The sequence below is a fragment of the Hesperophylax consimilis genome, chromosome 7 (assembly GCF_061612785.1).
Source record: "Hesperophylax consimilis isolate HC1 chromosome 7, BYU_Hcon_1.0, whole genome shotgun sequence".
Taxonomy (NCBI): domain Eukaryota; kingdom Metazoa; phylum Arthropoda; class Insecta; order Trichoptera; family Limnephilidae; genus Hesperophylax; species Hesperophylax consimilis.
Genome location: NC_142842.1, coordinates 15613834 through 15639499, shown reverse-complemented (window position 1 = coordinate 15639499; position 25666 = coordinate 15613834). Strand labels below are relative to the sequence as shown.

Sequence of the window (25666 nt, the reverse complement as noted above, 5' to 3'; positions counted from 1 at the left end):
AGAGTCCTTGATAAAATTCCGAAAATTGCCACAGTAGCGCATTCGCTACTCTTCCTAGGAATAAGGCACAAAGACGGGGGTCCATAAATTAGTTACCGCCCAAATTCAACGTCTCCCTGATAACAATCAATGTTGAACAATGTAATCTAATATATCTTAAGGGCATTTCCTCCCTTCACCCTTACTTCCTTTACACTCAGCTCACCGTCCCTCCGTGACTCTTGCAAAACTGTGTCATCGTTATAATTAATAAAATGGATTACTCAAATTTTCAGATTTACAAAACCTGCTTTCTGCGAGCTTTTTCAAGCGGAATTATGAGGGGATCACCGAACGCTTCGGACATTTATTTACCTTTAAGCACAGGTCGCATGTTTCCTCCTAATACAGATATTATCCATATTTATAAACTTCGTAAATGAGTTGGTGAATTTATACGTCACTATTCGTGTTCAATGCAATTATATTTCAAACGACGCACTGTAAATATATACGCCGGGCTTTATTTTTGTCGAGCTTTTAATGGCCCTGTTGTAATAGTACCCCATAAATAACTCGGCGCTTATAAAATTTATCAAGGCATTGAAACAGAATTGTGAAGGCTTGTAATACAAAATAGGCTTCCAGGAATTCAACACGAAATTTGTATATTTTATGATGCCATGAATTCATAAACAACTTGAGACATATTTCAATAAACTGTTTAAAAATAACAAATTCAATCATGCAGAATGTTTATGAGTCAAACGAGTCAAACTAAATTGCATAAATTACGTCTTTAAGTAAAACAAGTCAAATTTTTAGGTAGATAAATCTTTTTTTAATTAATATTTAAATTCGTATTTTTTTATAAGCGTTGTAAATGTGGAGAAATACACGTACATTTATTAAATTTAATATTTGCATTTTTTACAGTAAATATACAATGTTTCCATGTAATACAGTATTATAATGTAGAACAAAAATAGACTTTTCTTGCCATAAAGAGACAAGGCTCTTGTGTTTGGTGAGGGAATTCTAGCTCAATTATAAAAAATCAAATAAGTAATTAATAAAATATTGTAAATAATAACATAAGTAAGAAAAACACAAGATTTATCAATGGTGTATTTTAAGATTTTTTTAAAATAACAACAGTTATGTGGACTTTTATGGTAGTCTAACATAATTTTTCAATTTTAGCTAAAATTCATGAATATTTACGTTAATTTTTAGATTTAAAGGAAGGTTGTTAAAATAAGTTATACCTTAATAGAGATAGGTATTTTGAATATGTTTGGTATTAAATTTTGGGATTTTAATATTATTCTGCTATCTTGCTTATATATTGAATTGTAAATTATTTAACTTCTTTTCCTTAAACAATTGTTGAATTGAATTTTTTTATTCTATTTTTCTTTTGTAATTTTAATTTTATTGAATATTGTTGCGGCGTGAATGGACTGTAATTGCGGTATTTTGTGATATTGTTTGATTGACTTACCAATATCTCCAAACTGTCGGCACCTTCCACTTTGCTCTGCTTTAATCACCGGTGGGGGTAATTGTTAGTATTGGAGGAGGTCAAGGAAAAGGAATAGTGATATTAGAATTGCGAAATGGTTCAATGCGTTATAGATTGCTATTTTTATGCACTATTTCACGGCGATATTTTGCAGTATGACATTTGCCATTTACAGCGCGGCGCGGTGGTTTTAATAACTCAAGATAGGTTATGCGGAAAGCGGTTGCACTTGCGGCGCGGTTACTTAAACAACTGACTCATGTAGGTAAAAGGTGCGGAACGTGGGTGGGAAACAACAGAACCAAATACTATGCAACAATAACTGGCCCGAGCATGCCCCCCGCCTTGACCAATGGTCAAAGTAACTAATACAACAAAAGAAAAAAAATGAAAAACAAAAACACGTTATGAAAGGATTCAATAAACAATACTGAACCCGCGGTAGAACTAAATTCTAAATTAACTAAATCTAAGATAACGTTAATATTATTGTGTAGGCAGGGGACAGAGCTTAACGACTGCCCTGCGATATGTTCCGGAGTTAGTCTTAACGTCCGCAACGCGGATCACCCCATCTACGCCGGGGTGGACGTTTACCACTACGCCAATAGGCCATTGTAGTGGTGCGATATTGTCACTCTTAATTATTACCACGGTGCCTTTCGTTATTGGATTCGAATTTGTATTCCATTTCTGACGCGATTGCAGCGTGTTCAGATACTCCATTCGCCATCGATTCCAGAAAGTCTGGACGAGACGATCGACAAGATGTTTTCGTTGCAGCAAATTTACTGGCGCATCTGACAAATCAGCAGCGGGTAAAGATTGTAATGGAGTGAGCGTTAAAAAATGCGCGGGTGTTAAAGGCAATGGAGCCGAAACATCGGTAACGCTGAGCACTGATAATGGGCGTGAATTTAGAATAGCTTCAATCTGATGAAGAACCGTTTGCATCTCTTCGTACGTGAGAAGAAATGTACCCACAACTTTATTTAAGTAACATTTAATGCACTTAATGTTACTCTCCCAGATCCCACCGAAGTGGGGTGCTTGTGGAGGATTCATCTTCCACTCGATACGGTTTTCCAACAAATTTTCTGAGAATTCTTTCTTGTAGTCCGGTGACTCTAAAAGTTCGAATAAAGCCTTCAAATGCGATTTAGCTCCTACGAAATTTGTCCCATTATCAGAATACATTACATTTACAGGCCCCCGACGGGATAGAAAACGTTTGAACGCGTTGAGAAAGACTTCAGTCGAGAGGTCTGAAGCGAGTTCAATGTGAACCGCGCGGGTCACCAGACAGATAAATAAGCAAATGTATGCCTTTTGGCTTCTAACACCCCGACGTCTATGCGGGATTATTTGAAGCGGCCCAGCGTAGTCGACCCCCGTGTGCAGAAAGGCCTTAGCTTCGCGGACACGGCAAGCGGGTAAATCTCCCATTATTGGGAATTGCGGTTTGGGATTGACTTTAAAGCATGTATTGCACTGATGCACGCGTTTCCGAATCAAATTGCGCGAAGAAAGTATCCAAAACCTTTGCCTCAACAGAGACATAAGTAAGGTGGGTCCCGTATGCAAGTTCTTAGTGTGGTAATAATCTACTATTAAATCAACTATATGATCATGAGCGGGTAATAAAATAGGATGACGACTATCAAATTCGAGTTCGGCGTTTCTCAATCTGCCTCCTACTCTTAGGAGACCGTCCTGAATAAATGGATTTAATTTAGCAAGAACTTGCCGTACTTTCTTGCCGTCGTTCACTGACTTCATATCATCGGAAAAATGTACTTGCTGAACTGCCTTTATAATAGCGATTTCTGCAATGTCAATATGGCTTAACTCAAATTTACGCGGCAATTTCCTAATGAAGCGAAACACGTAAATGACAATTCGAATCAATTTCGACCACGAATGAATGCGAGAAGCCAATGTGCATAATAAATGTGACACGATTGTCTTGAGGCGATTATCGGTTTTAGGTTTCATTTCGGGTGGATCAGCTACACGAGAGCACAAGCCAAAAGTAGTTGGCTGTTCATACTGATTGGGTTTCAATTCCGGTAACTGTTCTGAATTTGCGTGCTTAAATGGTGAAATCGGCCACTCGAAATGCGGCTGGCAAAGCCATTTTGGACCATTCCACCAAATGTCATTTGCTATCAATTGCGATGGTAGCATACCTCTTGACAGGCAGTCGCTAGGGTTATCAGCACCTGCGACATGATAAAAATGACTACTGTTTAAATTTTCGTGTATTTTTGCTACACGATTGGCAACAAAGGTTTGCCAGCGGTGAGGTGATGAATGAATCCAACTTAAAGTTACAGTCGAATCAGAAAAGGCAAATGTTGAATGAATAGTAAACCTAGCGGAGTAATTATCAATTACCTTTTTTAACAGGTGCGATAACAATAATGCAGCGCATAATTCTAGGCGTGCTAACGAGACGATTTTTAGCGGCGCTACCTTTGATTTTGCGCAAACTAATTGAACCTTAATTCGGTTATCAGGAGTGGTCACATGAGCGTATACCACTCCTCCATATGCTTTTTCGCTGGCATCCGCAAATCCAACAAGTATTAACGTGCATCCTTCCGTGACTCCTATATGATGTGGAATACGAATCGACAATATTGACGGCAATTCCGCGTTGAACTGCTGCCACTGTTGTGATATCCTTGCGGGTGGGATTTCGTCCCAATCGATTTTCAAATTCCACAGCTCCTTTATTAGAAGCTTGGCTTGTACAATTATAGGTGCTACCAGACCCATCACGTCAAAGAGTCTAGCGACAGATGATAAAATATTGCGTTTCGTACAAGTTCGATTGTCTGGAGTAACTTCAAATGCGAAAATGTCATCCGAAGGATGCCATCGTAGCCCAAGGATTTTTAGCGATGCATCATTATCGAAAGTTACACTTTGCGACAGGCGAAGTTCCAAAGGAACGTTTTCTAAAACTGTGCTGGAATTGGATGCCCACTTAGCGAGTTGAAAACCTCCTGACTGGAAGAGCTCAATCAACTCTTCAGCCGCGCGGATAGCTTCTTGCTCATTTAAAGCAGAGCTAGCGATGTCGTCTACATAAACATCTCTATTAATAATATCCTTTGCAAGAGGGAAGCGAGCGCCTTCATCTAACATTAATTGTTTGATTGCTCGAAGGGCTAAGAACAGACTACATTTAAGACCGAATGTTACGCGATTGTATTGGTAAGCCTGAAGCGGCTTTTGCGGATCGAATCTATATAAAATTCGTTGATAACGACGATCTTCTTTGCGAACATTTATACATAAATACATTTGACGAACGTCTGCGGATATTGCGATAGGAAAAAGGCGTAAATTCAGAAGAATGCAAAATAACTCATTCTGTAGGCTTGGTCCCGTGTGTAAAATATCGTTCAAAGATAAACCAGTTTTTGTCTTTGCGCTTGCGTCCAGAACCACTCTCACCTTTGTTGTCATTTTATCTTCACGCCTAACTGCGTGATGCGGGATGTAGTATGCGTTTTCTGACGGTAAGGCTTCCACCTGGGACAGATAACCTTTATGAATATGTTCTCTTATCACTTCATCATAAAGCGGTTTTAGTTCTGGCAGATGATTAAATTTTCTTTCTAGTGCATAAAACCGATTTTGCGCAGCTTGCAATGAATCACCTAAGTCACAAGGGTTGCTTTTGAATGGCAAAGCCAATTCATAAGAACCGTCCTCGAGGCGAGTTGTGGTGCCTTTAAAAATGTCTTCAGCTTCTTTTTCTTCGAGACTGTGAACTGGTTCCGAACCAATATCTTCGATTTCCCAGAATTTTTGCATTAAGTTCTCAATTTCGTGCGTAGCGCAGAAAGTTAATGCGGTGTTTGGTTGAGAATTTACTGGGGCGTCACCCATAAAAACATAACCTAATGTGGTTTGAATCGCGACTGGAAAACCGGGGGTGATTATCTTATTTGGTAGCAACAGTTGAGAGAACAGACTGACGCCAATTAGCAAATCGATTGGGCCTGGCATTGCCCAGGTGTCGTCTGCCAGCGGAACATTTATAAATTTATATGACGTCAAGTCCACCTTGCAAGTAGGTAAATGAGCGGTAATTTTTTTCTAAAACTAGAGCGGTTATGGAGTATTTGAAGTAGGGATCAATCCTAGATTGAATTGTCAATGTGACACTTCCTCTTATTGATTGCGTTTTGCCACCTAAACCCTGGACTGCGAAGCGCGTTCCTGAACTGACTGCCAGGCCTAATTTTTCACAACATTGTGAAGTTATATAATGTTTTTGTGAGCCTGGGTCTAGAAGACAGCGGACGGTATTCTCTTCACCGTTTCGATCAACAGTGTGAACTTTGGCGGTAGCAAGAACTTCAGTGGTTGCCCCTTGTCGCGTGGTTGCTGACATAGTACATATCGGCGGTTCTGCATCGTTAGGTTGAGTTTCTCCATTGGATGTGGAGGCGTTTGCTTGACTGGGTTTATCAAAATGAAGAAAAGTATGGTGCTTGCCATGACACTTATGACAAGTGCCTTTTGATTTACATTTTGTAGATGTATGTTGCGGGTTCAAGCAATTAAAACACAAAGATTTTTCCTTTGCGAAGGAAAACCTTTCCTTTGGTGATAATTTTAAAAATTGTGTACAAGTGTACAGTTGCGTGTGGTTCTCATTTTGACAATAAAGGCATTTTGATTGCGTACTCGTGTAAGTATGATGTGTGCGGAGTTGAGCTGTGCGACCAGTTCCACCGGAACTGGTTGAATGTGTGTTGGCGGTGTTAGGTCCACGAGTTGTTGAAGTTCGTTGCAGAATTTTGACCTGATCTTGCACAAACGACACCAATTGCTTGCAGGTGGGAATCTCAATTTCTCGAACTGAGAGCTCAAATGCTTGTGCAGTTTGCGACTCTAACTTCTGCAAAGCGCATTGTAGTAATATAAAATCCGAAAGGTCTTCTATTCCCAATTGTTTTAGTGCGGCGATAGATGCTGAATATTTTTCTATAAAAACTGTCAGATTGTTTGCGTTGTGAGCTACGGTTTTTGAATGAAATATGTTATTCAGATAATAAGTGGCAAGAGATCGCTTATCTTGATATTTATTGACTAGCGTATCCCAGATTATTTTATATGTGTCTCCAGTTGGCACTAAACCTGACGTAACATTTTTCGCGGTTCCAGTTAATTTTCCAATTAAATATTGTACGCGTTGCGAATCGGATAGTTGTGAATTTAAATGAACATTTGTTTTGAATGTTTCATAAAATAGGTGCCAATTTTTCATCCGTCCATCAAACGTAGGTAATTCTATAGCGGGTAACTTAATAAAATTATTATTATTAGTCGTAGCAGCACACGCAGATGTAGATGTTTGCGGTTTTGTAGCTAAATTTGGTTTTAAATTATTTCGTGCGCGAATAATACGTGTGTATAATTCTTCAAACTGTTCCCAGCTTGAATAATCTGGTTCGGAATTCGGGTCTGACGTAAGAGTATTCTCGTTAATTTGATCAATAATTAATTCAAATTTATTTTTAATTTCTAAAATACTTTCAGATTCAGACATAAATGCTTCACCTGAGCGTGACGCTTCGAAATTAATTGGCAAATTATTTGCAAGCAAAACTAAATTTTGAACCCTTTTTAGAATAATATCTCTTTTACCTTTTAGTAAAACTAATTGTCTTTTTAGTTTGTCTTCCATTTTTAGAATTATTTGCAAACTAAAAGTTTAATTATTTATAAAAAAAAGTGGGTGTGTCAAGCCTACGCAAGACAGAAGTGAAACTTCTAGTATTCCTCTCTCTCTATTTTCATTTCATCATCTCTATTTTCTCTCTTAGGTTAGTTTGAAAATTAGAGGTTAAATAATTCAACGACGAAGCATGGATTTGATAGGATATTTCCTCTTGTGCCACTGATGTGTTCATCACCTCTATCTCGTCACTACTCATTTTTAACACTGAAATTCTGTACCAAACCGTATGAACCACAATCAATTACGTATTTCACTCGTATTACACTCACGACGCAGTATACTAACCAAGCAGCTGATGCTTGGCGTGGCGCAGTTCGCTGGTGTCTGAGAGAGAGGAAAGAAGAGAAGAGAGAGAACGTTCGTGAGCGGCTCCCCCACCTCAACAAGCGCATATGGTGAGAGAAGGACAGTGAACGGTGAGCGGTGGTGGGGGTACCCGCATTTTCGTGTCGATCCTGACTCGGTTTTACTCCGTCCCCGAAAATCCATTACGCGCCTAAAGAAGTTTCACTTCAATAATGCGCAAGAAACACAAGTGTACTGGGCGACAATTTGTACTGACGAATTATAGTGGAGAAGTTATTTTCCAAATAATTAAATATATTGTGCCATAAACTCAAGCGATGTTTACGTACGTACTTAGGTTGGCATTAATACATATAGACGAATATATATTACGCTGTAATATCTTTGCGATTTGCACCGAATAAATTTGCTACAACAACATCGATAAATAATTTAATTACCCAAGATATCAAAGAGTACCTATACCTAGGCATGTAATTTCAAATAGCGGGCGAGTATTGCTAACTGAATTCTTACACAAAATGAATGCGATTTGCGATTGAATAGGAACAAATATGGTTCTAGAATTACCAAAATGTAATTCTCAATTTAAATAATGCGGTTCGAATAGGACCAAATGTTGCGGCGTGAATGGACTGTAATTGCGGTATTTTGTGATATTGTTTGATTGACTTACCAATATCTCCAAACTGTCGGCACCTTCCACTTTGCTCTGCTTTAATCACCGGTGGGGGTAATTGTTAGTATTGGAGGAGGTCAAGGAAAAGGAATAGTGATATTAGAATTGCGAAATGGTTCAATGCGTTATAGATTGCTATTTTTATGCACTATTTCACGGCGATATTTTGCAGTATGACATTTGCCATTTACAGCGCGGCGCGGTGGTTTTAATAACTCAAGATAGGTTATGCGGAAAGCGGTTGCACTTGCGGCGCGGTTACTTAAACAACTGACTCATGTAGGTAAAAGGTGCGGAACGCGGGTGGGAAACAACAGAACCAAATACTATGCAACAATAACTGGCCCGAGCAAATATTGTGTATTGTTTTATTGTAAATGATTTCTTTACATTATATAAAAGCTTATATTTGATTTTTTCACAAGCCTGTGTTGAGGTTGAAATTACTACAAATTGAAATTGTTTATAATGTGTATTGTTTTATTGTTAATTGTTTATTTGAGTTTTCTGCAAAGTGATATTTAAAAAAATATTAAATAATAAATGTAACGCAAAAATAAAATATCGAGAGAACAAAATTGCAATATAAATGTATTTAGCATAAATAAGTTTCTAGAAATAATGGGTATCTACTAAGCTGAGTTATAATATAATATAGTTAACATGTAGGTGACATGTGTTAAAATTTTATGGTAAATTACTTATTAAAATATTAAATAATTAACACTATTTCGACCCCCGCCTTTGAAAAGAGGTATAACCTTGGCATTCTTACAAGATGGAAATATGCCATTCTTAAAACTAATATCTCTAACGAATGCCCTCATAACCTTAGTTGGTCCAATCTACGGAGAACACAAGTTACATTATAATTGTACCACAAAATAATAATTTGTACGTTTTATAACTGCTAATAATTTTTATCTCGAAAAGTTATATCCTGTTAACAATTTTTTTTTAAATACTACAAATGAGTTTTTTTTATACTTTATTTTTATAAAATATCACACGTTTGAAATTTTTACAAACAAAATCTGCACTTCGTGAGGGTTGGTAGTAGTGTAAGTCAAGTTGATAAATTATTAATTTTCGTATAAAATATGATAAGTCTTCTAGGGTTAAATTACCTGTAGTGATAATGACTCGATTTCATTCATCTCATGCTTTACTCCTTTAATGTTTAAGGTGTGATGAATGCTCTGCAAAACACTTAGCAATATTAACACTAAGCGACACTTACCCGAGACTTCATCCTTCTAGGATTAACGTCTTTGTACTAAAGTGTGATGCTGCAACTGAGATCCGTCGGAACAAATTACATTGAAAACTTCACTGCACTTGCTTCGGTGCACTGTGCTTTATTAAACATATTTTAGTATTAGCAGAGAAATTTCAAATGCTTGTTATTTAGTAATGTGATTACAATTATTTTATAAATATTTGTATATGTATCAAGTTAAAACTCGAAATGTTAAATTATTTTGATTCGCTTTGATAAAAGACGTAAAATTAGAATAAAGGTGGCTAAAAATTTAATTAATATCTTTGTAAATCTGATTAGTTAAACATCCTTTATCTACATCTTTCAATTTTGAAACCCTACGTCTTCTTCTTGGGGTGGAGAGATTTGTAAAAGTTTAATCAAAAGCTGTCCAAGAGAAGAATGGCCTTTGATAAAAGTACTTGTTCTTGTGTTCTTGTGTTTTTGTAAACGTTCTCAGGTATCGGGTGTGTTAAACACTATTTTTCCTAGGCAAAAAAAAAAAATAACACGATTTTACATAAAAAGATTTTTTTTTAATCTTAAATATAAAAATAATTTAAAAACATAAAATAACGACTTTTAGTACAAATAATAAACCAAAGGGTAAGAGACGAAAAAAAAATTTAACAGGAAAAATAAATTTTCCATGTCATGTGATAATCTCGAAGCAGAACACGCCAATGTTCAAATATTCCAAATCATTTTTGAATCAAGTAGCAAACGAGATTTTAATTGTTTTATGATGGTGAGTACCTACTATAAATCTGTGTTTTAATAACACCAAAGAAGATTTACAATCGCGTTGGCTCAAAGTGGATAATTAATTATTTTTATAAACAACAATTAATTATTAGCCTGAAACACCCATATAAATTTTTAAAAAATCTTCCGATAAAAAATAAATGCTGCCGTTGGGAATTGAATCCTCAGCCTTCCGATTGCCGGTCTGGTGGACTAACCATTATGCTATGTCGGCTTATTTTAAACCTACAAATAATTTTATAAATATTAATAATATAATTTTTTTGAATCTTTTTTTTTTATTTCAAGCATTATTTTCTATTAGCAATAACAATTATTTGTAATGATTTGTTTGAGTTGGCAATTAAACATCTCCAGTTTAAATGTCTTCAATCATTTCATCTGAAGGTTTCTCGAGTGATTCCATGATTTGTTCAATTATCTAGTATTTAAACATGGCTTTGAAATGCTTCAACCTGGAGGGCTTTATTCTTACAAATTGATGTTGAAATAAATTATTTATTTCCCAGTATTAATTATAAAGTCATGTTTAGAGGTTATTCTTTAAATTATTTAACCCGTATAATGTGTGAAACATATGATTTGTGACCTTAACGAGTGCTTAACCAAATATATGAACTTAATATTTTTTAGTTTGCCATTTTGAACTTCTATTGCATTACTAAACTATATTTATTAATTAAGAAATCTGAGTGAGTGGGTAAGGCTCACGGTCTGTATTCGGCCGAGTCGAGTTATTATTGAACGATACTCAAAGGGTATTTTTGAAACTAACTACCATTTCTTTACGAGTTATCTTTAGTGAAAATGTCTATCCTATGAAGCTTGGGGTTAATGGCTGATGAACAGTGAAAATAATTATTTAAAAAATACAGGATAGCAGGTAAATAAAAACGTTATTGAAGTATATGTTCCTTGAATAAAGATTGGCCAAACAGTACTCTTATGAAAATTTCACTGCTCATTTTAAATAATTCTGGCAACAAATATTAGCTTATTCATCCGAAAAGTATTGACAAATCGGCTTGCATGCCAACAAACAATCAAACTAGGTCACAGTCAAAAATACAGAACGTTAACCTTACAATGAATGTGTATGGTGGAGATTCAAAATACGATATAGTAATGTTAACAGGTCGTCTATCTACCATAATGAGACCGTAGTGTTAGCGCAGGGAATGATTCTATGGCTTTATCAGCTCCGGTTGCGGTTGAAAAACTATCACTTTTGCTAGTCACTGTTACATAGCGAGGGCTTAATATCAAATAAAGTTATCTACAAAAATCATACAAGTAATTTTTTATGTGACACCTCACACGATCGCCCTACTCCGTGTAGTGGAGTTATGTCTCCACCCTGTTGGGCAGTGTTGTAAGGCGGGTTAAGGAAGGGGCTGTATTCCTGTATGCCGGTAGCTCGTTCCACATACAAGCCGTCTTACACAAAAAAATTCGAAGAAGCGGCCCGTTCTCAAGAAGCCAACTTCAACTATGAACGGGTGTTGAACCGATTCACCAGAGATCAATGTTGCTGGCTCCTTAGAACAGGATCCATTAAAATATCTGTAGGATAGACTCAGCATGCCCATATTTCGTCTGTGCATTAGAGATGGCAATCAGTCTGTTAACAATGGATTGACCATCAGACAGACTGCCCTCCTTTGCACAGAATCAAGTATTGTGGGGCTCCAGCCCAGAGGTGGTTTCCAAATTCATTTGATGGGCGCACTTGATATTTTTATAGGGTGTGTAGATGGTTAATAATGAAGAATCTTCTAGCCCTATAAAAGGCGCCCAGTTTCTTGGAATTCAAATATAGTCATTTTTTTAATTATTTTACTTCTATAGAGCCGCGATACTTAAGCCTGTCTGATACACTTTATGCATCTGTGCTTCCATAAAATTGCACCAGACAGTCATTGATCTCCCCCTTTGCCGAAATCAGACGCTTGGGATATTGAGACGTTGAAACTGACCAGGTCGGCCTTATCCCAGGCACGAACCGTCTCGAGGTGGTGGTCGACTGTTTATCTCAAAACTTCCCGAGCTACACGGACATCATAAGAGGAAGGGAAGTTGTCAAAAAGATAACCCTCGTGAACGGTGTTGTCGTCAGCGTGACAATGAATTGGCACACATGACAGCACAGATCCTCGTGGGACCCCCGCATTTATTTGAATGCTTAAAGTCAAACAACGTTATCTTAAAAAAATAGATTACTTTTGGTCAAACAAAGAATCTACAAAAATTATATCAATAATTAGATTTAATAAAGTTAAACAAAGTTTTCAACAAAAACATAACAATAATTAGATTGATACGGTTTGAGATTTTCACGTCTAAAAGTATTATAGTGATTTAACTTCTTTGGCCATCGTTTTGGACAATGCTATCGAAATCGTTGGCTAAAGAACACTGCACAATACCCCAAAAATCAATCACTAAAATAATTAGATGGCTTTAATACAAAAAACGTATTCTGCAAAAAGACATACAAATTTTCGGTATATTTTTTGTATGTAACGTTTTCAAAGAACTTGCGTACTTCAGATTAAGCTATATTCTTTTCACAATTAATGAAATAGTTGTAAGAACAGAACTGATGACATGCTTACAGTACATAATATTATGTGTTTTCTTGCAATTAAACATTTAAAAATATACATGGTACTCCCTATCTTTTCAAATCTAGTGAGAAACTAAGGGACAGAGGAACAGAGCTAATGCCATGATGTATTTGCATGTTTCCATCACTGGTTGTTTCTAGACATAGGTATGTGAATTATTTAGATATTATGTTAATCCGAAACGTCCTGGTCCACCACAAAGCCACCGAAGTAGAGCCTGAAAGGATCTCTTCGAAGCAATGGATACCCGATCTGATGAGGAAAATGGGCTTACAATCAGGAAAATACTTTCCAAGATTCCTAAAAATATGAATACCTTAAAGGTTTTTGTTTATGTGGCAATCAATTAATGGGTTACATCTTACAATATTTCTTACTTAGTATCTTTAATATTGTTTATTTTGAAAATGTTCAATTACCTACCAAATATTGCCGTATTTGGAAAAATCGATTGAAAGGTCAAGCCACGCCACTAATACAGTTAAATAGAAATACAAGTCGGCGACGCCCGAGGAAGACATGGCACGATCAAGTGAATCAGATACTCGAGTCGGGCCACGTAAAGAGTCAGAATAATAAAAGAGTATGTATGAGACGATGTATGAATGTGAATGAGACAAGGAGCGTGTGCCAAGACCGAGTTGTTTGGCGGTCCGTCCTCTCTGCCTACCCCTGCGGCGAAACGGCGTGATGGTTAGTTAGTTAGTAAGTTAGTAGAAATACATCATAAAAGCATATTTTTATTTCACTCCGAATAAAATTCTTCATCGCATTATATAATCATTTTTTTACGTTTCAGCTTCATATTTTTCATAAATCTCACACGATTCCATATAAAATCCACCACAAACTTATTCTGCCTTCCAGCATTCTTTATTGTCTATTGTAAGACATTACTGGCTGTCAAAACTCGTTAAATTTACTCCCTTACAAATATGTTTCATACGTGTATATGAATCACGTTTCGGAAAATGGCAAGTCTCCAAATCTAATGTTTGGCAGAGTTACGTATTCATTACGGTATTTTTTTTACGTCGTGAATTCTTCGAATAACAATATGGAATGAGTGTGGTCGATTTGGGGCTGTGGGGTTTAATGACTTGGACGGACATTAGTGACACCTCTGTTCTATCACCACAGCTAAAATATACACTGGAAAAGTACCAAAAAAGTGCTGAACGCTATAAAAGTTTTTTTCAGTATACGATCAGATATTGTATAAAATCACTAGCGTGACCAAGAAGGCTTCCTAAAAAATGTCATATATCTATTTTTGTGTAAGATTACATTCACAATGTAGAATATAGAAGAACAATTCACAAAGTTTCCACTTGTTTTCATAATAAGTGATTGATTTAATACATGCTTTCGACTTTCGTAACGATGCAGATATATTGCGTTAAGTATTCCTAAACAGTCCTTGCACTAATAACAACAAACTATGAAATTTTCAGCGATATTAATTTTTATATATTAAGATTTGAAACCAGTTAGAATTTAAATCAACCATTTGGAATGCATTGTATAATATACGACGTTATCCTGCCACAGACCGCCTTCAATGCATTGAACTCAAAATATGTGGTTGTATATATTTTTGGATGAGATATTCGACTACAAAAAATAAATCAAATTTTTTTCTTGTCCATAACTATCCTGTATTTTTTAAACTGAAACCAAATATACACATTCACAAAATTTCATTGAAATCGGTTGGGCGGTTTTTGAGATTAGTGTGTACAAACACGTAAAATAGACACGTGATTTTTATACATTATTCACATTATACACATTATTCCAACTATAAATGTGATTTTCTTCCAAGTCGCTGTTCTTTTTTTGCTGAAATTTCATTACTGTTCACCAGAATATAAACCCATACTAATTCATCATCCACGTATAATACATGTTATTCATTGATTCTGTGCAAGGACATTTAAGGATCTAGGATAGTTTTTGCGTAAATGTGAGTTCGTTTCATTTAAAAAAATTGACTATTCTAGTGCGCCTTAAAGGAGTAAATCATATGTTATTTTATAACAGGGTGGGAAAGCGGTTGGACCTTCAACTAGGCTTCAAATGATTCTATGTTCACAATTTCAATACCAACTCCAAGTATGGAAGTAACAGAATGATAAAGATTACTAAATTCAATGAATTGACGATCCTTTTGGATTGTGGCTGACAAAAATATGTACTTCAATAAAACCAATGAGAGGATACTCAAAAAATGAACTACTCAATTTTAAAGAAAACTGTGAGTACTTTGCTGAACGACACACCTACACTACAAGGACGAAATCCTCAAATCTACTAAACATTCCAAAATTAAATACATCTTTCGGCCAGAAAAACCACTATTTCCATTTTATAAAATTATATAATGCCCTTCCTATTGAAATTAAAAACACCATGGATATAGAAAAGTTTTAAAAAAGACATCAAATTATGGCTAACTAAACATTAAGATAAGGAAATCATTAAATTTATGAAGTAACCCCAACGCAACCTACAGACAACAAACATAAATACTTTTTTTGTTGTTTGTTTTTGGGGTGTTATGCCGTGTTGCGCTAACTCCTTCTTTAGCCGACGTTTCGGACAGCGTTGCAGTGTCCATCATCAGGGCAGATCCGGTAGATCCGAAGATGTGACACATCTTCGGATCTACCGGATCTGCCCTGATGATGGACACTGCAACGCTGTCCGAAACGTCGGCTAAAGAAGGAGTTAGCGCAACACGGCATAACACCCCAAAAACAAACAACAAAAATGCTTTTGGCCGTGAGAATCTAAAAACTTACATAAATACTTTTTGCTTAATTTATTTTATATTTTGTGGGAACTAACAAATTAGAAGATGAAGAAATCATGATCAACACAAATACAACACACTACAGTCCGCCTCAGAACAGGAATACCTAGTGAGGAGGACTGAGAACAAACTACATCACTTTATATTTTCATTTTACTTAATATTGAATCTTTTTTACTTTATATTGCCGTTAAATAAAAAAAAAAAATTAAAAATCCGAAAATACCACAAAGCTAATGTAATCGTAATAAGCATAACTTAGAAAGGAATGCTTAGATGATTTGGTCATGCCAGGAGAATGCATAACATATGTGTGATAATGCCAAGTGTTGAAATATTTGAATTAGTGTGTGTATATGAGACATGAAACAATATGAAAATTTGAAAGAACCACAGAGTATGCCAAAAAAGTTGTCTGACGTTCCATTCTCTTTGCCTATGTACCGCTTTAAGGATATGGCGGGATGGTTACATAGTTAACCAGTTAGATTTTCGACAGCTAAACAAATACTTTTGTAATGTCAACGTTTTTTTTGGTTGTAATAAAATAAATTTAAAAAATGCTAATTTGGTAGAATGCTAGAATCGAATCCTCAAATATGCCTCAAAATCTCATTCGGTCTTGTGACATAATCAAAATAAATTCTTGGACCATCTTTGTTATATACAGGTTATTTTTAAGATTTAATAACTATACAAAGCCTTATTACTTTAACATTGATTTATTGAATTCACGAAGGCATCAAATAGATGTATCATTCCTGTGTAATATTCAATGCGCGGAATTGCTAAATAATATTCACATTATAATCATTTCTGATGAACGTATTACTAAAATCTCAAATATCTCTAGATGGATGCCTCCGGATGTAAATTATTTATATTTAAGATCAATTAAAATAGGACTTTCTCACTAAAATAGTTTACGTAAAACGTTTTTCAACTATACATTCAGCGGTAAACACCAAAGTTTACTTTTTTAGACGGTGAATTAGTAACTTCCGAAAAAACTAAAATAAACCCCACGGAGATTTTCTATGCCTTTTAGTGAAAAGTTGACCGTAGGTCGGTCCATTACGCCGGACCGCTGGACGAATATTGTTTTTACACGAACTTATCTCTTATGTCACTTTATTTTTAAGATTTGATAGGTCAAATTCAACTGCAGGTCTGTCCAATACACTAGAGCCGGGCGTCGTATATTTTTGTGCACGGCTGCTTCACTTACGTCGTTAAGATTCTGGCTTTATTTTAGGGCATTGTCTCGTCTTAATGTACCTGCGCGCTCCACACGCTCTTCCGTCCTAATCAAAGTCGATCAATGTACAACAGACAGAAAGCACAATTCTCCCTTGAATAGAATATGTAGTAATTACAATAACATTATATCAAAGGTGAACATTTTTAATTGGGAGCTGAATAAATATAAAAAAGACATGTGTTTGTACCTACATTCTTCTTCCATCTTCTTATTATATTATAATATTATTTTTTTATTTATATAATTCTGTTCATCTCTTGACAAATGGAGGAAATCTATAATTGGTTATATTTTTGAGATCTAGTCTCCCGTTTTAACCTCACGCAAAAAATTCAAGTAAAGCCTTAAATTAAACCGATTTTTAAATGTTGAATTGGCCGTGTTAACGTGGCACTGACGTAAAGCCTGAAAACGCTGATGAGGGTTCGGAAATAATCGAGGCCTCAGAGGTTCGACGGTTTAACCTGGCTTTTAATCTTTGATCAACAAATACGTCAAGCCAACAATGTCCACTGTTCTCTGACATTGGCTCAATTATAGCCCCACGACCCGACTGCATGTTTTTAGAATAATCAATATGGCGTTATGTAGCAGGCTAGATGTGGAACAGCAGATTTCAAGCAATTTATAGAATTTCGTTGTACAAATAATGCTGTTTTGCTGTAATCTGGCTTATTTTAGATACGAAGTTTATGTATAGGCATGAAATGAGCTGCTGAATCATATCTCTACACAAATCAAGAAATGTTAGAAAGATGTACAATGTCTTTTCGTAGGTTTTCGTAAACGTTCAAATAAATATATAGAATTTCATTTGACCTACTATTTTATTAATTTTAAACATTGTAAAAATAAGATTCCGTATTTTACGGGATTTATTTATTACATTTATACGTCAATATAAAATTAGGACTGTCCAAATAGGTTTTATTTTGTCTGAGTGGATTAGAGTTACATTTACAAGTCGGTGGCCGAGTTGACATCGCGTTTGGGTCCCACCCAGGCGAAGTGTGTTCAATTCCTCGGCTGGCTAAGTCCTCCATCACAACACAAGCAACATTTTCAGCTTCAGGTAGGAGATTTTCAAATATTGTTAGGTTATTAGTAACCCGGGAATGTTTGTGTTTCTTTAAAAAAAAAAAAACAATTTTGGAGGTGGGTATGTGTACTGCCGCTCAGAAAACCACTTATTCGATAACCAACACCTCTGCGATAGGTCAGCCCAAATGGTTCGCTAGTTTGGTGATTTAGCAGGAGTTCTCAGGTTCATGGGGTGTATTTTGTCCAGGTATTAACAGTGGACGCGTCTGCCCACCAATTATACCAAAGTGGGTGGTATAGATTCATACATTTCCGGGTTCCTACACACCTCCCATACCTTTTTGCTTCCCAGAATTTCATCTCCTTCCTCCTTAAAAATGGTATCCCCAAAGATAACAAATGCCCTAAAGGACAAATGTGTTTGTTTAGCGCATACTTATCAAATTTAGTAGTAAAGAGTAGTGCTCCGGAAAAAGAAAGAATAAAGTTTTCGTGAGAAAAAAATATTTATTGAACGGTAAGAATTTTCGTGATCGTGATACCCGAGAGTAAAATAAACTCAAACGAAAAAATGTTACTGAGAATAAAAAAATCCTTTTTTATTTATTTTTTCTGGATTTATATTTCTATTTTCGTACAACTTTTATTATTTTACCTACGTTTTACTATATATTGAGTTTTTGGATACGTAAGTGGGAGGATACTAGAATAGAAACAGATTTAGTTCTAATTTCATAGCGGTACAAGGAAAATATTTAGTTTTCTCAAAGAAAGGGTGTTTCTTATTGAAGTAAAATTAATATTTCTTTTCAAAAAATATGCTATTATGTTTTAATATTAAAATCTTTTTTTTCTGTCTGTGGACAAGCTTGCTGTAAAATAATAAAATTCAATCTCAATGCACGACCTTTAAAATAGCATATTTAATGAACGTCGAATTTATTTTCCTTTCCAAGGTTTGCACTGCATTGGTAGCATACACACATATAACGTGCATAAATACTGGCACTCCTTGCGGCCACACAGGCAGGCTAATAAATAATACATACCACTCCAATAACATAATTTGTAGGTTTGAATGTTCAAAAATATCATTCATGCACAAACCAAGCGATGTTATATTTATATGCAGTCGTAAGAAAAAAGGATAAAATGTGTAATGTTCTATCGTTTTTAAATATCGTCGTTTGAAAACGGTTTAACGTTTATATATATTATAAGGAAGAAAGCCTAAAAATTTATATTTTCACGAAAATATTTTTTGTTGATTAACCCAGAATATTTCAAACTACCCAAAATTTGAAAATTGGTAAAACCTACCAATTCACATACAGTTAGAGGAGTCATGAGCGGCGGCGTTACATTTCAATTTCAATGTAATATTTATAAAATAATGTAATATTATGTAATTTTGTATAAAACTTACCATCAGCGCATCGGTAGAATCCATACCAGAACGGGCCCCATGTGCCCTTTCCCGAAAACTTGTTAACTTTCCTTGCGTTTTTCCCTCTGCCAAATCACATCATCCCTTCATCATGTCCCAAATTGAAAGGAACGGAAACAAGTTTTATTACACCGTAAAATTGACTTAACGACCCGAATAGAAAATTTACGGCAAGTTTTTTTTTGTTTTTACGCGAAACATCCATTACACTTTTGTCAAAATTGTTAAAAAGGTCCTTTTAATGCCTGCAAGTCTCTTTTTGGAATTTTTTAAAATTATTATTTGTATTAATTTTTAAGAATTTTTATTTATACATTTTTAATTGGGGTTATTTTTCTAATATTTTACTACATATTATAATGAAAGGACGGTTCTCAATGTTAAAATGACCTTCACCGCATTTAAAGGAACACACGTTTTTCACACTCATGCAATAATGACCTTTAATATTGAGAAGGTTCATATAAAATTCATACAAATGGCATGCTCTTCAATTGAGCGATAGCAGTTCGAAATACTCCACTTGAAATTGAGAGAAGTCCCCTCAAATTAAATTAATAATCACCTTATCTGATTAACTCGACTTACATAGCCTCAAAAGTATATTTTACAATCAAAAGTAATGAGTTTTATTGATCCTATTATTTAAGACGGCACAATCTTTGACATTTTGCAGATCTGTGGAATATTTTTTTCATTTTATACATTCGCTTATCACTGGAGGCATGTGGTACCGGCGTTACATCCACGCTATTTGTATCAATCACCGAAATGTGAGTTCTCGAGCGCGCCGTTTTATCCAATTCTGTCATTGTTTTACACTTTTAACATCATATTTTATTTATTTACCGCGCTTTTTATAATCCAAGATGGCGGGACGTGTGACCGACGTAGCTGCCGCCTCGACCGGCGGCCGGGAACTAAACTAAAGGTTCGGGAGGCTGTGGAAACGTCGGCAATGTGATATAAGTACGGAACAAGCTAGGGATGATTTTAGAAACGAGGTAACTGCGCCGGCGCATTCCGCTGTTCACCTGACCTGCGCAGAGTGCCTTAAACAAGCCTACATTATTACTGGCGCCCAACCGATCACCCCCCAAAGAAAACCAAAACACTCACCAAAAGGGACACACAGAATTTAAACAATATTGCAATTAAGCGTGAAGTCCTTTTACTTTGTGGTCATATGTCTCCATACTGAAGTTCGTTCTTGTCTCGACGGGGGCTCGGGCAAAGCTGTGACGTATTTAGGCTGTTCGTATATCAACTTATTAAGAAGCCTTGTAGTATTTACGATATCTGTAATTTGAGTTGCGGTCGTTTACGCTTGTACGGGGGATACCGTTTAAGTTATGAAAGGCCCCTTTGACATATGTGGGGACAGCGCGACACCAGACAGATCGAGCATATCTGTCGAGGGGATGAATTTGTCTGATTTTGATTTCATCTCGGGTTTGGTAAGCCTGATTTTGCAATATGTGGATATATTGTTACCATTTTAATATCTTCATCAGTATGTATTTTCTATAAATGATTAATGATTAGTTCTGTAAATCTTAACTAAAGAACAGAAAGGCTGTGTGTATAGAGAACAAAAAAGTCTTGAAATAATTGTGGAAAAATGGATACTTATATAATCTTTAAGTTTACGCATTTTTTTCAGCTAGCAAGGTCATTTCCACCATTAACTATGGAGTCATAAAATAACAAGTATTATAGCTCCATAGTTAATGGTGGAAATATAAAATAACAAGTTATTAAGTTAAGTTAGTTAACTAAAAACCAAAACAATAGTACTTGAAAGCACAATCACTGATCACTACATGAATATGATAGCAATAGACACCGAAAACACTACTTCGAAACAACATAAAATATTTACAAAAAAAATAATTGACTACTCAAACTTAAAAGAAAAACTCCAAAAAATAAACTGGAATACATTATACCAATAGATAATGTCGAGGAAGCCTGGAATACATTTACAAATACGCTAACGCAAGAAATAAATAATTACACTACAATAAAACATATAAAACTTACACACAAAGCAAAAAAAATTAAACTATGGATAACACAAGGAATATTAAACTGTATTCGTAAACGAGACAAAATTCACAAACAAATTAAACAAACACCGTATGACATGGAACAACTTAATTACTATAAAAGATATAGAAACATATGCACGAAAATTATTAGAGTAGCTAAGGAGTTGTACTACAAAGAAAAACTTAAAAAAGCAAACAATTACCCAAAGGAAATATGGAGAATATTAAAGGAAGTTACATACACACAAAAATACAAACAAAAAAATACTATCGAACATCTAAATATTAACTCGAAAAAAATAGATGCCAAAACAAATATAGAAATGATGGCAAACCACGCAAATAACTTTTTTGCAACTATAGGGAAAGTTTTAGCGAATCGTAAAAAACACAGCACAAACACACTAATACAAACAAACAGATCAAACATCGATACCCAACCAACACAACACAGATTTATATTAAAAACAAGTTCGGAAATGGAAATTAACAAAATAATAAATACATTAAAAAACCAGATTGCTCCTGGATTAGATGAGATAACAACGGATTGCATTAAAATAATAAAAAATGAAATATTAAAACCTATAACACACCTAATCAACCTTAGCATAACACATGCCTGCTTTCCTAATACTCTTAAAAAAGGACTGGTAATCCCTATGTATAAATCCGGAGATAAAATGGAAATAACTAACTATAGACCAATCACTTTGTTAAACTCTCTATCAAAGATTTTCGAAAGACTATTAAAAAACCAAATAATAAAATACCTGGAAGAAAACAAATTAATCTCGGACAAACAATATGGATTTAGAGAAAAAAGAAGCACAAAAGAAGCTTTAGCAAGTACAATAGATTATATACATAGCAACTTAGATCAAGGGTTTAAATGCATAGCGATATATTTAGATTTGGCTAAAGCCTTTGATTCAATATGCCACAAAAAACTTTTTAAAAAATTAGAAAATATGGGTATCAAAGACAAAGAACTACAACTATTAAAAAGTTACACGAGCGACAGAACACAACAAGTCAAAATTAATAACTATACTAGCAAACCACTGCCGATTACACACGGAGTTCCACAAGGAAGCATACTAGGGCCAGTTCTTTTCATAATTTACATAAATAAACTTTGCAGCATGGAAATAGATGGAGAAATAATTAGTTACGCAGACGACACAGTTTTACTATTTAAATCTAAGGATTGGAATAAGGTTTATAACAAAGCGCATCTAGGAATCACGCAAGTGAAAAAATGGTTGGACTCAAATACACTCACACTAAACATATCGAAAACAAAATTCACAACGTACAGCATAACTAACACAGGACAGCCAAAAAACAATACAAACACCATAAAAATACACGAATGCATAAACACCAACATCTGCGATTGCCCCCCTCTAGAAAAAACAGAACAAATAAAGTATCTAGGAATCGTAATTGACCATAATCTTAGATGGACACATCACATCAAACAAATCACAAATAGACTCCTCAGAACAATACACATTTTCCTAAACATAAGAAACATATATAAAATAAAACAATATATTATGCACTATGCCAATCAATAATAGAATATGGAATAATTGCTTGGGGAGGAGCAACAAACGCAGCTATCGCTCAAATAGAAATCGCACAGAAAACGATATTAAAGGTAATACTCAAAAAACATAAACTAACCGACACAGACCAAATATTTAAAAGCTGTGACGTACTTGATATACGCCAATTATATGTTAAAACACTACTAAACTACATTTTCGACCAAAAAAACAAACCCCAACAAACACAAAATATCACTAATAGACCGGTCAGACAAGCGTACAAAGAAAACATAAAAACTCCGACGGTAAACACTACCTTTGGACAAAGACACCATAACTACCACGCTATTAAAGCATTCAACAGTCTTCCACTTGAAACAAAAATTGAGGAAAATAAAAATAAATTCAAACACAAAATAAAAAAATGGATTAAAGAACAAAAAGACAATAATACCAAAATTCTATAACATAAAACAATAAAACATATACACGCAACACAAAAAATATATAAAACACGCAACACGCACAAACACATATATCATTATAAATGCCGATTTACATTCTCTTTTGATATTTTTCTTTTATTTTTAATCTTTATTTTTATTTTAAATTTATCTTTATTCTAATGTTGTTTTTCTTTTATTTTTAAATGTATTAAGAATTTAAATTATAAAATGGGGGCCTCAGCACGGGTAAACAACCCAGTGAGGCCAACATTACTGAATTGAAATATGAAATATTGTAAAAAAAAATGTATCAACAATAAAAAAAAATAAAAAAATATTAATTATTAATTATTTTCAATATTAGGAAAAAATATTGCCAACATCTCTTATTAAATAACGGAATAAGTAATGGGAAAATGATCTTGTCAGCTAACCGACACAGAGAAATGCATAATGAAGGCATTCATATCAGATGCTGCAGGTTGTTCCAAGAAACTCGAAGTATCGAGGATTGTTTATAAATAATTTTCCTTCTCTATAGAAGCTGGCGCTTGTGTCTAATACAAAGAGTTTATTACTCATGATAAACGACGCCAAGAAAAGTGCCACTATAAAAAGTACCAAAGATTTTAACGTTATCCTGGAAGCAGGAAGATTCGTGGAATCCAGATTTTTTAATGTGTCACACAACCACACTACCTCCCGAGAATTGGATCTTTATTGTAATGAATTTTTATAAAATTCCTGGAAAATTCCACGTGGATATTTTTTCCAGCCAAATAATTTCATTTAAAAATGATACCATAGATTTAGTTCAGCTTCAACGACTTTATACAGGTTGACACTGAGAATGTTCGGAATATTTCATATTTCAAATAAAGTGTATTTAGAAGCGTAAAATCTCGCGTTACCCGCCGAAGCGAATACACGCTCGCGCGTTTCCTTGCTGCTTTCCACAAAATTCTCTTACATCGCAAAGGTTGATAGACAACTACTGCAAAAAAGCAAGAAAAGAGGTGGCATTCCATTCATTAACCCTATCCTTTTATAGAAATCGAGAAATATATTTAAACTTCCACCATATGAGGGCCGAAAACCCGGTTCATGATACTAGATTTCATATTTATTTAAATACAAACGGCACAACATGTGCCATTAACAAAAAAAAACAAAGTTTAAAAGTATTAGGTATAAAGTATGTAGCTAGTATATATAGCATAAATTGTAAAGTAAGGTAAAAAATATAAAGGTTAAAGGTTAATATAAGTTCGAAAGGTTAAAATAAATATATTTTAAATCATGATGATTTCATTAATTATACCTTATATTGTCTTTAAATTGCAATTTTTTTTTTTTTTAATTTCAGTTGCGCGGCAACGTTCCCTCATCCCTTTTCTCGCCATCCCAAAACCTGTTTCCCACTCTATCCGTCCTGTACTCGTATACTTATAAACACTTTTATTCTTGTATAATGCATTTCATAAGTTTATTACATTTTTTCTACTTCCATTTTTATACTTGTTACTTAGTTCGACCTTTAAATTTGTTAGTTAGTCCTGCTTTTCATATTTTAGTCTACATGCACCAAATACTTAGTTGTGTATTACCAATTCAACCATCTGTGAACATTTATAATTGGTCTGTTTCTTTTCCATCCTCCTTTCTGTATTAAATTAATATTAAGACTGTTTATGTTCCTTAAAATAAATAAATAAAATAATGAGAAGTCACAATCAAATAGATACAGAAGAATAACATTTTAAGGGACTACAATACGAAGACATACAATACATAGACAGATAGATATAAGACAGTCAACATACCTATAAGAATATATACTCAAAGGCACAAAGCATACTTAAAACACACTCATAGGCATATTTATACTATTGCATGCAATCAATAGATACTGGTTTATTTTAAAACAATATCAAAATAGAAAATCTTGATCCACTAACCATTGTTATAGCTTTTTTAGTTCAGTTGGCATCTTATTAAATATAGAAGGCACAAGATAAGTAAATCTCTGTTGGCCGTATTTATTAGTATTTTTTGGAATGGACATACATTCGTTTTGACTAAATCTTGTGCTGTATGTGTGATCTACCTTTTGTTTTTATATGGAATCCGACAACAGATTTTG

General features: G+C 34.7%; 1 protein-coding gene across 1 annotated transcript in view; it reads right to left on the bottom strand.

Moving 5' to 3' along the window:
• The window catches only part of LOC149422371 (uncharacterized), a 280175-nt gene extending 259812 nt beyond the window's left edge, over nucleotides 1-20363 (bottom strand). Inside the window, exon 1 of the mRNA XM_089633760.1 lies at nucleotides 19450-20363. The gene's annotated coding sequence lies outside the window, so the exon portion shown is untranslated. The remainder of the gene's footprint in view (nucleotides 1-19449) is intronic.
• Nucleotides 20364-25666: the final 5303 nt, after the last annotated feature.